The 13,117-nt window shown below is 50.5% G+C and overlaps 1 protein-coding gene across 1 annotated transcript in view; it reads right to left on the bottom strand.

Annotated features, from left to right (window-relative positions):
* Positions 1 to 13,117, bottom strand: part of SLC13A3 (solute carrier family 13 member 3) — an 83,329-nt gene that overhangs the window by 69,247 nt on the left and 965 nt on the right. The gene's annotated exons all lie outside the window — the stretch shown is intronic.

Here is a 13,117-nt window from a genome sequence, read left to right as displayed (position 1 = left end):
CTGCCTTCCTTACACTAGCGGCTTCATCTCGATGATCCCTAAGGCGCTCCCAGTCTGTGCTTCATGTGCAGATGAAGGCAATGGATGCTGGATAGATATTAACCCCAAAAGGAAGGGAGTTTGGAGCACACACAGCAGACCCAGGCAAAGGACCCAGCAAGACAAGAGGCAATACAAGAGAAACTCTCTCTGCTGAGGCCAAGAGTCACGAGCCTCCGCTTGAAAAGAGGGAGTTACGTAAGGCAGCTGGGGCTCAGGGTGACAAGGCCCAAAGGGGTCCCAGACTCACAGGTGCAAATCCTGGTTCACCACCTCCAAGCTTTGACCTTTGGGCTGATCGGTGGCCTTTCTGAGCCTCCATATCCCCATCCACAAATCAGGGTGCTTGGTCGCCATCCTGACAGAGCTGGGCAGGAAGTCAAAGGGAACATGGGTGGACGTGGCATCTTTGGAAGCCCTGCCAGGCTGGCAGCATCTCTCCCTGCGGTCTCCTGAGCAGCTGCCCCTGTGACCTCAGAGCACCAGCACTCTTATCTGAGACGGCTGCCCACGCTGGGCACTTGAGACGTGCCAGGCATGGTGCCCATGGACTCCCTCATTCAGCCTACCCACAGCCCTAAGAGGCAGTAATGACCGCTGTCCCCAGGTTATGTGTGGCTCAGAGATCTTGAGCTACTGGCCCGAGTTCACACTGCCTCCGTTGTGAGTGGCAGGTGACAGCAATGAAACTACCGCTCACTGAGGGATCACTGTGACCTGGGCCCGAGCCTCGCCCTGGACACGCTGAGCTCCCCTGCTCGTCTCACGGCCCTGCTTAGAAAGCAGAAGTCGGAGGCTCAGGGAGGTTCGGCCACCTCTTCACCCAAGTCTCTAGCAAGGGGCGGAGCGTGATTTCAGCGTGGTGGTCTGAGCCCAGGGCTCTTCCCAGCCCAGGGCCCTGGGCTCAGGGAAGAGAATTACTGTAGTGACGGCAACAGTCAGCATTTACTGACTCACTGCATGCAGGTGCTGGGTTAAGCCCTTGAAACTTAGCGTGAATGTTGCTCCTCCCACATTCGGATAGGTTCTATGAAGGAAAACGGAAGGACAGGTATTCAATAGAAAAGCACTTCAGAGGTCCTTTCACATCCTTTCTGGGTTTGTTCAGTCCTGAGGATAAGCCTGGCTGATCTTAGAGTTATCTACCTTCTGGAGGAGGAGACTGAGGCCTGGAAGGTGAAGCCTGAAACTGGCTCAGGGTAACTCAGCGGGAAATACGTAAGACAGCCCAGAAGTCTTGATCTCTGATTTCCAGCCAAGGCTCCTTCCTAACCTCTCCTCAGCCCCCAAACAATCCGAGACAGCAGTTAGAAGCCCCCTGTATCCATTTGGGCCTAAGACTCAACGGGGGAAAGAAGAGAAATGGGAGGGAGAGACTTGCCCAGGAAGACCTTCAAGGCTACCCACCCCATCCTTCCACTCCTTCCACTTGAACGGACTGTGTTAGATCCCTGGACTTATTAGCAGATGTCACGAGTTCAGGTTCTTCAAACCATTCATGAAAAGTGTTCAAGGGGCAGCTCACACCCCACTACCCCCCAAGCTTCACTAATCATTCATGAGCCAGGCAGGCGGGTGGGGGCGGGGGAGCAGCTGCCCAGTGGCCCTCTGCTGCCCACGGTCCCTCACTTCTTAGGGCTCGGGGGCTATGGGCTTTGGGGTTAGAAGGAGAATGGCAAGGGAACTTTCACCAGGATTTTTCTTTGAATAAGCACTATCTCATTTAAAATCCCAGCAACTCCTAGGAGATCAGTTTTTCCCCATTTTATAGAGAGGAGCCCCCCCAAAAACTCCCCCAGCGGCCTGACTCAGCCAGAGGACTGAGAACTTTTGGAACAAGTTCTTCCCAAAAAGAGGCCAAGTGACCGTGTGACCTCAGGCAGCGCCTTCCTCTCAGTGGGCCTCAGTCTCCCCATGTGTCCCAAGGGCCTTTCAGTCCCCAACACAGGTGGTGGGTGTGCCAAAGGCCCCCTCAGGGCTTCTCCACCTCCCCCTGCTCCTGGCAGCTGTCCCACACCTTCGGAGGCCTGTACTAACAGGAGGCCTCTCTTGGGCTGAAATGAAATCCAGCCTGAAGGCATTATGGTGGGGTCTGCCTTTAAATGCCGCCTATGCTCTTCACCTGAGTTTCTCTGTGATCAAGGGGTCCGTGGTCAGGCTCCTGGAAGGGCTGTCATGAGGACCCAGGAAGACCATTTTTTATTTCTTGAACATCCCCCATGCCCCCACCTCAGGATCTTTGCACTTACTGTCTCCTCACCTGGAATCCTCTTCCTTTATATGCACTCAGGGCTTGTTCCTTCACCTCCGTCAACTCTTTGCTCCAGTGTCTTCTCCTTCAGGTGTTTGTTCTAATGTTCCCTTTTCTGAATCTTTCTGACTCTAATATTACACTCACCCCATTCCTGGCTCCCTGCCTTCTGTGATTTTATTCTCCATAATACTGATCATCATTTGACATACTATAGATCTTACCTTGGAGAAGGGAATGGCAACCCATTCCAATATTCTTGCCTGGAGAATCCCATGGACAGAGGAGCCTGGCGAGCTCCTTTGAACTCCATGGGGTTGCAGAGTCAGATATGACCAAGGGACTAACACATACACACAAACACACATAGATCTTATCTATTTATGTGTTTGCTTTTCAAAAAAAATGTCTACCCCTCTAGAATGTCAGCTCCACAAGTAAAAGGATTTGTGACTATTTGGTTCATTGCCGTGTTCTCTTAGACTAGTAGCTGGTATATAGTAGGTGCTCAATTAATACTTTTAAATGTAAGGATCACTCGTGGACAGTGCCTGGCACACAGGAAACATAAAGAAATATTTGCATTGATTCCATATTCATTCTACACATATTTATTAAGCACCTTGTTTGCCAAGCACTGGGGATACACTGGTTAACCAGACGGGAAGGACCCTTATTTGTACCTTACTATTTGCAGGTACTTCACTCTTTACAAAGTGCTTAGTTTCCCTGGCTCCTCAACATGGCCCCATGAGGCGAGTGGATGCATGAGACAGATGGGGAGACCCAGGATGGCAGGGGAAGTGCCTTGTTCCGCCCACCCCACACCCCCACCCCCAGAGCAAGTCCTTGGCAGGGATCCATCCTGGATCAGCTGTGGGCCCACCACTTAGCCTAACTTCTCTTGGGCACTGAGGTCTTCCCTGCCCCTGACATTTTAAGTCTCTACCATTTACCATCATCCCACCTCCACTCTGGTCCAGCTCACTCTGCCCCAGGCCTCCTGGGAGTCAATGCAGGGGATGATGGGAAAGCTGACCCCTGCTACTGAGGCCTAAGCTATGACGTTCACAAGGCGTTCTTGACAATGACCCTCCGCTGCCCACAATCCTTCACTTCTTAGGTCTCTGGGGCCCTGAGCTTCAGAGTTAGAGTAAGAATGGCAAGGGAACTTTCACTGGGATTTTTTTTCTGAATAAGCACTATCTCATTTAAAATTCCAGAAGCTCCTAGGAGATCAGCTGTCCCCCATTTTATAGTGGAGGAATTGGAGGCTCAGAGAACACAAGAACCTACACAGAGAGGAAAGGGAAGAAGCCAAGAGGATGCAGAAGCAAGTCTCATCCCCTATAAAGTACCTCCAGACCCCTAGATCCACAGGCTTATTTGTAATGCAAATAACAATCCTACTACTATTACTGTTATACCTGATGCAAATAGCCAACTCATTGGAAAAGACCCTGATGCTGGGAAAGATTGAAGGCAGGAGGAGAAGGGGATGACAGAGGATGAGATGGTTGGATGGCATCACCCATGCAATGGACATGAACTTGGGTAAACTCCGGGAGATGGTGAGGGACTGGGAAACCTGGCGTGCTGCAGTCCATGGGGTCACAAAAAAACTGGACACGACTTGGCGACTGAACAACAACAGTCGATCTTTAACTAGTACCTCTTATGATCAGGAGCAGCCCAGAGTATTTCAGGTATCAAAACCAATCTTCACAACCCCCTCTGAGGTAGATCCTATTGGTGTCCTCGCACAGAGGAGGAAACTGAGGCACAGAGAAGCTAATAACTTACCCAAGGTCACAAAGGAAGTGGGGGAGCCAGTGTGGAGTCCAGGAGATCTGATGCTAGAGTTCATACTCTCACGATGTTACCCCCGCCCCTTCAGAGAGTTGATTCTGGAGGACAAACCAGCTCAGTGACTCTGGGCAGACCCTTTGTCCAGGGGAGGAAAGTCAAGGTCTGGAGGAGGTCCAGACCCCATAGAAGAAACAGATTAGCAGGAAAGGAAGCCAGGTATCCCGGATTGATAGGTAGTTTAGTGGGGATAGGAAGGGCCTCTCAGGACTGCCTCAGTTTCTCCAAGAAGAAGTGAGAGCTGGGCTGCAGGCAGGGCCGTGCATTAGGCCTCTGCTGGCTCCCCCAGGCCTGGACACCCCGCGTTCTGGTCCCAGATGTCAACACAGCAGAGCCCATTTCCAAGACTTGTGTCTCAGGAAACTGCTCACACTTCTGTTTCTCGGACTCCATGCTGTCAAACGCTCGGCTCAGGCACCAGGAGAAGTTTTGTCGAGTCCCAGCCCTTTTGAAAGGAATCCAAGGGGGCTCCAGACGGGGCAGAAAATGGCCTAAAGGAGCAGGGAGCTGTTTCCTCCCTTCTCCCGCACTCCTCCAGGCTGATGGGGGCCAGCCAGCAAAGCGGCTCGTCATGCGAGAAAGGTGGACTGTCATGTGGAATCGAGGGGACAATCGGGGCTGTGGGTGGCAGCGAACAAGGGCCGCTCTTGTTATTTCTCCCGATCACGGGAAAGGAGGCTGGTCCCGCCCGCTGGGAGCCAGGAGGGCAGAGGGGACCGTCAGCTCCACGCAGCAGCGCCTGGAGCAGGGCTCACAGGCCCTGGAAGGGCCTTCTTGTCTGGAAGGCCCTCCATTTCCAAATCCCCTCCACCCTGGGAGGCCTTCTGCAGTCAGGCTGTGAGTCCACAGGCAAGCCCTCCCCCTCTCTGGGCCTCAGTGTTCCTGACAGAAAATGGGACCTGATCACACCTGCCTCACGGGCCTGCTGGGAGAGGACGCCAAGCAAATGCACTGGGCAGGGGCTTCCAGCCTCGGCACCACTGACATTCGGGGCCTGAGAGCTCTTCGTTGTGGGGGCAATCCTGTGCACTGCAGGGTGTGTGGCAGCATCCCTAGATGCTGGCAGCATCTCCATCGAGCTGTGACAATCAAAAGTGTTTTCAGGCCTTGCTGAATGTCTCCTGGAGAGCAAAACACTTCGGAACTCTGTTTTAAAGGACTCCACAGAGCCCAGGACACAGGAGGTGCTTTAGCCATGAAGCCAGCCAGCATTTGTTGAGCCCTTTACATCATCACCTATTATCGTACCCATTTACAAATTAGGAACTTGAGCATAGAGAAGTTATGCAACTGGCCTATTTACGGATTAGGAACTTGAGCATAGAGAAGTTATGCAACTGGCCCGAGGTCACACAGCATATTAAAAAACCAGAATTTGCACCCAAGCACCCAAACCCAAGCTCCTACATATCATATTTGACAATTCATGTTAGTTCCTATCTTCAGAGCCCCCAACACCCAAAACCTCCAAACTCCCACTCCAGTGTCAGGATGACAGGTTTCTCCACTGGGAAGCCGTTCTTAATGTACTCCCTGCCCCTTTCCCCTTGCCTCCACTGAACCATGAAGGAATGTGGGCTTTCAATAAGGCAGACGTAGGCTTGAATGGCAGCCTGACTACTCGTTCAGTGACTGTGAGGTGCTAGGCAAGTGTCTTCATCTCTCTGAGCCTCAGGCTTCTAATCTGTAAAATGGGTCCATCCCCCTTGTGTCACATAGAGGCTAAAAGCACAGACTCTGGAGCTAGAATGCCAGGTCAGAATCCCAGCTGTGCCACTTCCAAACCATGGGAGCTAGGGCAAGTGACTGAACAATTCTGTTACTCAGTTTCCCCATCTGTGAATGTGGACAATAATAGCACCTGTGCCACAGAGCCGGGCCAAGCATACATGAGCTAGCCTATCTCAAGTGCGTTGAACCATGCCTGACACTTCATAAATGCTAGAGAGGTGTTGGCTATGGCTCTCAAGGGGCCTCCTGGGGGACAGAGGAGAGCGTATGAATAAGGCATGTGGCCTGGGACATCAGCAACCTTGAATTCACATCCTGAACCCCCAGGGACTGGCACATTCCTGCTGGAGAGCTTAACGTGGCTGAAATCAAATCCCTCTCTCCAGTCCAGGCCAAGAGAGGGCTTTGCAGGAGAGGAAAGGAAAAGGAACTGGGCAGGGCAGCCACTGGGCTGCCAGCAGGGGCACGCTGGCCTCGCCAGCCTTTTTCCAATGTCTTAATTGAGCTGGGCATCACGGTTCTGCCCTGTGTATCAGTCCTGCTGACTCCCCTTGCCCCCAGCACAGGCTCCTTCCCATTGGCTGCCCCTCCCCTTGTGAATTTCAGGAACAAGTAGATAGAGTCACATGCCTAATACCCCTATTTTGCAGATAATAGCAATAGCCACAATTCTTTACAGAGTACCTATGTTGCATCAGGCACTTGCCAAGCCTTCTGAGCAGGTGGGTGTCGTTATGCCCATTTATCAGATGAGGAAGCTGAGGCTTGCCAGGATGGCATGGCCTTGTGCATCTCTCTTGTCCCTGGTGCATCTCAGCTGGAGAGAGCCGTTGGGGTGCACCTGTGACATTTGTTTCAGGTCCGGTCTAGCTAGGGTGCTCACTTTGTGTCCTCAAGGTCTGGCGGGGCGGTGTCTCACAATCCCGCTCATCAGTCCAGAGGGCACTGCCCAGCTGAGTCAGGTCAGGAAACACAATCTCGCTCCCCTTCGCCTCATCAGGAATTCTGTCGGTCTGTTTACACACCTGGCAGGATCTCCAGGAAAGTGGAAAGTTGGCTAGGCCTCAGAGGAGCGGTTCCAAGGCCAAGGGGTCTGTGTGGGCAATGGGTCAAACCTGGCGGGAGAGCATGGAGGGGACACAGATGAGGGTTCTGGGACCACCTGGCTGGGAGGGGTGGGAAGGTCCTTCCATGTGCCCTCTGGGCCTCAGTTTTCCCCGCTGAAAAAGGAAAGGGCTGCAAACACTGATTGCAGCTTAGATCTTCTACAAATTAGTAGCAGTCTAGGAGTTTAGCAAGTGCACGTGTTCAGAAATCAGAGCTACCTGGCTCAAATGCAAATTCATTCATTGGCTAGTTTACTGAGTACCTACTATGTGTCAGACTCTGTCCTAGGTGCTGGGGATGCTGAGGGAACTAGACAGACACAGGCCTTGCCCTTATATCACTCATAGTCTCGTGGAGGAGGCAGGCAGTGAACAAATAATGAACATTTTAGGTTGGAATGAATGCCATGAAGGAAATAAAACAGGACTCTGTTTTAGAGAGTGTTTTGTACAGTGAGGAGGGCAAGTGTTATTGAGAAGAGGTAATCAAGGAGGTCTTCTTGGAGGAGGTGCCTTTGGAGCTAAGACCTGAATGACCAGACAGATCCACGTGTGGAAGATCAGGGGCAAGAGCGTCCCAGGCAGCGAGAACAAGTGCAAAGGTCCTGAGGCAGGAACAAGTTTGGCAGGTTTAAAGAACCAAAGGAAGGCCTATAAGGCTGGACCACAAGTGAGAGAGAAGAGTATGGGAGATTGTAACAACCATGTTTTCCAGTTTCTGAATGTGATGCTCTGGCATCTTGGGACCTTGCTAACACTGGAGGGTCTGCCCCTCCCAGGGCTAGCTCATTCCTAGAAATAGTAAACAACTCACCTGTGTGTCGGCTTTTCAAATGTAAACCAGACGATCCCAGACCCACACCCCCAACCATCTCCTTTCTTGGACTCTCTCACTCCAGGCCACTATCTGCCTGCCCTCATCACCCAGGGACAGGGACCAGACAACCAGGGACAGCCTCTCTGTCCCAGAGCCCACTGAAGTCATTCGACTAACCAACTCTAAGCCTGCTTCCTCTGCCTTGCCCGTTCCTTAAATACAATACATTGCCAGATAGTGACAAAGACCATGAAGCAAAATAAGGCAGGGAAGAGAGTGTAAAGGAATTTTTATTTTCTATGTTAGAAAGGGTGGCCAGGGAAGGCCTTTGAGGAGGTTCATCTTTGAACTAAGATGAATGAAGTGTGGGAGCAAGGCTTGCAGACATCTGGGGGAAGAGCAGCTCATAACGGAAGGAACAGTAAGTGCAAAGGCCCCGCAGGCAGGTGTGCACGTGTTTAGCTGCTCAGTTGTGTCTGACTCTTAGTGACCCAGTGGACTGTAGCCTGCCAGGCGCCTCTGTCTATGGGATTTTCCAGGCAAGAGTACTGGGGTGGGTTGCCATGACCTCCTCCAGGGGATCTTCCTGACCAAGGGATCAAACCTGAGTCTCTTGGGTCTCCTGCATTGGCAGGTGGATTCTTTACCACCGTGCCACCTGGGAAGCTGGTAAAGGCCCTGGGGTGAGAGCAATCTTGGGATATTTAAGGAACACCAAGAAGGCCAGGGTGGCTGTCACAGAGGGAGAGAGGGGGCCAGCTTCTAGTAAGTAATCAATAAGTATGAGGTGTTCTTATCCTTTCTTGAGGGCTTACTATAATCTGAATAGAAATATGGGAGCTTGACGTCTACTTCCCTTCACCCGTTATCCAGAAGGTAGGCTTCAGAGATTAAATGAAATGAACTAAAATGTGGAAGGCATGTAAAACAGCATGGGGCAGATGAGGAAAACACTTAGCAGTTATTACTGTTATCAATTCCCACCCTGTTTTGACCCAGCACGGGAAGATTTCTGTATTCTAACTGAATTAAATCTCATAGTAGCCCTTTGGGGACCCGTGAGTCTTCCCCACTTCACAAGTGAGGAAAGCGAGGCTCAGAAATGGGACATCTCCCGCCCAAGCCCCTTATCGTACAGTTTGAGAGCTAAGACCCAAACCCAAGTCTTCCCAACTCCAAGGCCCATGCTCTTTCCATCCTCTTACTTCTGAGTCTCAGCTTCCTCATCTGCAAGATGGGAGAGTGAAAACATACCTTGAGGGCTGAATGAAAAAGTACGAAGTTATGATGCCAGCATATCATATGATTTCACTAGGCCCAAAGAATAACCAGGGGAGAAGGTGATACTATGGGCGTGTTACCACTGAAGAGACCGAGGCCCAGAGAAGTCAAATGACTTGCCTAAGGTCACAGACCAGGGATGTGGAATGAGAATCCAGTTCTGATTCCAAAGCCTCAAAACTGGGAAGGAAAGGCCCATTTTCTTGGTCATCCACCTGAACATACCCCACTCATGGAGATTAGGTGAATGCAAAACAGTGGGCCTCTGACTTCACAGGTGTAACTGCCACCCCAGAGCAAGACTGCTGCAAGCCAGACAACACCTTCGTGCAAACTGGGGAGAGGGGCTCTTCCTCAGTGGGCCCAGCACTGCACCGGGAGGCCAGGTTCGGCAGGTGGAGTGCGGGCGGGTTCGGTCTCATTTCGCCTCCTCACTTCTCTCTGTGTGCTGCACAGCCTTCACAATGCTCTGGAGCGTCCTGCCCAGAGGCTTTTATTCCCATTGTACATTACATAAAGAAACATGTTAGTCACGAACATCCAAGAACATGGCAATAATATAACATGATAAATACATGCATATAACAGGAGGGGGCTTTCAGTGTGCTGATATAAAGACTTGAGGGAGGCTAAAATTAGTGAAGTCAGATTATTTTGCCAACAAAGGTCTGTCTAGTCAACGCTATGTTTTTTCCAGTAGTCATGTATGGATGTGAGAGTTGGACCGGAAAGAAGGTTGAGCAGTGAAAAACTGATGCTTTTGAATTGTGGTGTTGGAGAAGACTCTTGAGAGTCCCTCAGACTGAAAGGAGATCCAACCAGTCCATCCTAAAGGAGATCAGTCCTGGGTGTTCATTGGAAGGACTGATGTTGAAGCTGAAACTCCAGTATTTTGGCCGCCTGATGCAAAGAGCCAACTCATTAGAAAAGACCCTGATGCTGGGAAAGATTGAGGGCAGGAGGAGAAGGAGACGACAGAGGCTGAGATGGTTGGATGGCATCACCAACTCGATGGACATGAGTTTGAGTAAACTCCAGGAGTTGGTGATGGACAGGGAAGCCTGGCGTGCTGCAGTCCATGGGGTCGCAAAGAGTCGATATGACTGAGCAACTGAACAACAACAAAAGATCTCCCGAGAAGCCAGACCTGCAGCCTGGGAGGAGGCCCTGCCCAGAGTCCCCCCACTCCTACATGCCTCCTCCCTCTCAAAGCATCCTTAGAAAGAGCCAGTGGAAGTACCCACTGGAAGCACTCTTGATGGCCAGATGGTCAGTCCAGCAAGATTTGCTTTTAGTAAGTTGGGAAAGAAGGTGAGATTCTCTGCAAATACATGGGGCTGGTGCTTATTTGCAAGCTTGATTTAATACTCTCCTCTGTCTCCCCTAGCCGCCCAAGGCCAGTCCTCTAACACCCAGCTCCCAGGATGGCCATTCTTAGAAAACTGTGAGGCAGTCCCTCTGGCAGGATCCTGACTTCCTCAGTCTCTGGCACTCTTTGGGGTAAGAGCCATGATCCCCGTGGCCCTGGAAATTGCAGCCACTGCATTCCAGAAGGGCATCCCACTCCTTTTCACCCCTGCTGACAGTGTTCCAAGCCAGGAGGACATAATGTAAGAATTGTTCCCATCCCCCGCCCCCAGCCCTGGCTCTACTCTTCAGATTAACCCCAGCCTCCCTGCAGCCTCCCTCACCAGTCGCCAGGGGACAGGTGCATGATAACCAACCGTTACAATCATACAGACTTCTGGAACATCAGAGCAGCGATGCTGGAGACCTTATCAAGCTGGAAAAGCAGGACCCAGTGAGGGGCAAATGACCAATGCCAAGGATCTCAAACTTCTTCCCTGATATCAACAATTTTGCAAAAGTTTTTGGGATATGAACCCTATAACAGGCATTGGTGGTTCCAGAATTTCTAGGTGAAAGAGGCTTAGAAGCAGCAGCCTAATGTTAGGGGTGAGGGTGGACACTGAGCACACTTGCCTTGAAGCTTCATTTGCACAGAAAGCACACTTTTTTATAGTGCCAGCCTTCGTCTGGAGAGGTTATCACAGGATTAAACTGGTTAAGATTACAGGAATTGCTTTGAAACTGTGTGCGTAGCACACCCACTCTGTTTGCTTTATGCGTATGTCATAGACCAACAAAAACCACAAATTTCTCTGCTCACTATTCTCTAAGGATGCTTTTATTCGCCTTCTACATTAGATTAAGAAACATGTCAGTTATTAACATCCAAGAATATGATAATAATACAATGTGATAAACATATACATATAACATGGAGGAAGAGGGGGCTTTGAGTGTGCTGATAGAGACTTGAGGGAGGCTAAGATCTCCCAAGAAGCCAGAGCTGCCTCCTGGGAGGAGGCCCTGATTTATTAGCGAGTTTAAAAGGCAGTGAGATCTAGAGCCACACAAAGAGTCCCCACTGGGGATCCGGAGGGAATCAGGAGACATTCTCACTCAATTAGAACTAAAGAAAGAGTATAAAGCGAAGTGGTCAGACACAGACAATGCCTTCTGGCTTTGTACAGGTTGTGTGACCTTGGACAAGTCACCTAACCTTGCTGAGCTTCCATTTCTTCACCTGTTCCATGCTAATAGCAGTTGACTCCCTGGTGATGTGGATATTACATAGGACAACACCCGAGAAACTCAGCACAGAAGAGTGAAGCACAGTGAAACACCTTATCAATCAGACATGCGCTGTTACCTACCACACTGGGGGTCATATGGAAGTGGGTTCACTGTGAAGCTAATGAAGCTTTTAAAGGTTCAGAGCCACTCCCAAGCCATGTACTAAATTGTGTACTTGTAAATCTGTATGCTTTTTCTTAAAGAAAGCCCCTCAATTAGTACAAGTTTCTGGCCCCATAACACTTGGACCTGCCCCTGGGTTCACTGCAGAGCGGAGCTTTCAGAACCCTCTGCAGAGGAGAGAGACCCTGTGTGTTTCATCACTTCTTCCCCAGAACTCCGCCTGGGACCCCCCAGACCCATCCTGCCTTCCACCAGTGATGCTTCACAAAGTGAGGCAACGTCTTTGCTCAGACCCTCACATCAAATGTCGGAAGCTAGCATGGCAATCCTCCACCTTATAGACAAGGAAAAGGAGACCCAAAGAGGAAAGGAGATTGGTGCAAGGTCCTGAAGTTAGCAAGTGGCCAGGGATGGGACGGCTTTTAAATAAGCAACCTAATCCTTATACCAGCATTTATTGTTTTTCTCTTGCATGTCAAGAAAGTCTAATTGCTAGGATAATTCCACACCGAAGAATTTGTCGTGGATCTTTCGACACCATCTTCTTAGTATCACTTCCTCACCCCTTCCTCCAGGCAGCCCTCTCTGAACACTTCTCCCCACTCCCCTGGTCTCACTAAATTATACCCTCTCTTTACTTCTATTTTTATGAACATTTAATGTTTCATTGATGGCAATTAATGAGTAATATCTTATTGTTGGATGGAGTTTGCTCAAACGCATCTCAATGGAGATGCGTTTGAGCAAACTCAGGGAGACAGTGAAGGACAAGGGGAGCTTGGTGGTCTGCAGTCCACGGGGTTGCAAAGAGTCGGACACGACTTAGCAACTGAAGAATATCTCATTGAGGGACAGTGAAACAACTTCTTGGAGGTAGAAGCCTTGTCTAACGAGCCTCACACCTAATCTTGATGCCCCGAATGTGCTGGGCACAGGTGAGGGACCCACCGGGGGACCTGCGATACCATCTCCTTCTCCCACTGGTGATGAATTTTGTCATGACACTCCCGACCTCAATCAGCAGCCTTTGATCTTCTATGGATTACTTTCTTTGAGAGTCTAGAAACAACCTAGGTTCTGGATTCTGATAAGCCAGGGATTGATCCCACTCAGCTGCCTGTTGTGTGACTGTGAGCAAGACACTTCTCTCCCAGCCTCACTTTTCTCCTCTGGAAAATAAGGCAAATAACCCTCCCCACTCAGAGGGGCATTTTCAGTCTGGATTAAGTCAGATGCAGCACGTAGGCAAAGTTTAGCGCTGCA

This window comes from Bos grunniens, chromosome 13, assembly GCF_055505025.1.
Source record: "Bos grunniens cultivar Pamir isolate PY7600 chromosome 13, Bosgru_T2T1.0, whole genome shotgun sequence".
Classification (NCBI taxonomy): Eukaryota; Metazoa; Chordata; class Mammalia; order Artiodactyla; family Bovidae; genus Bos; species Bos grunniens.
This window is presented reverse-complemented; position numbering and strand designations above follow the sequence as displayed.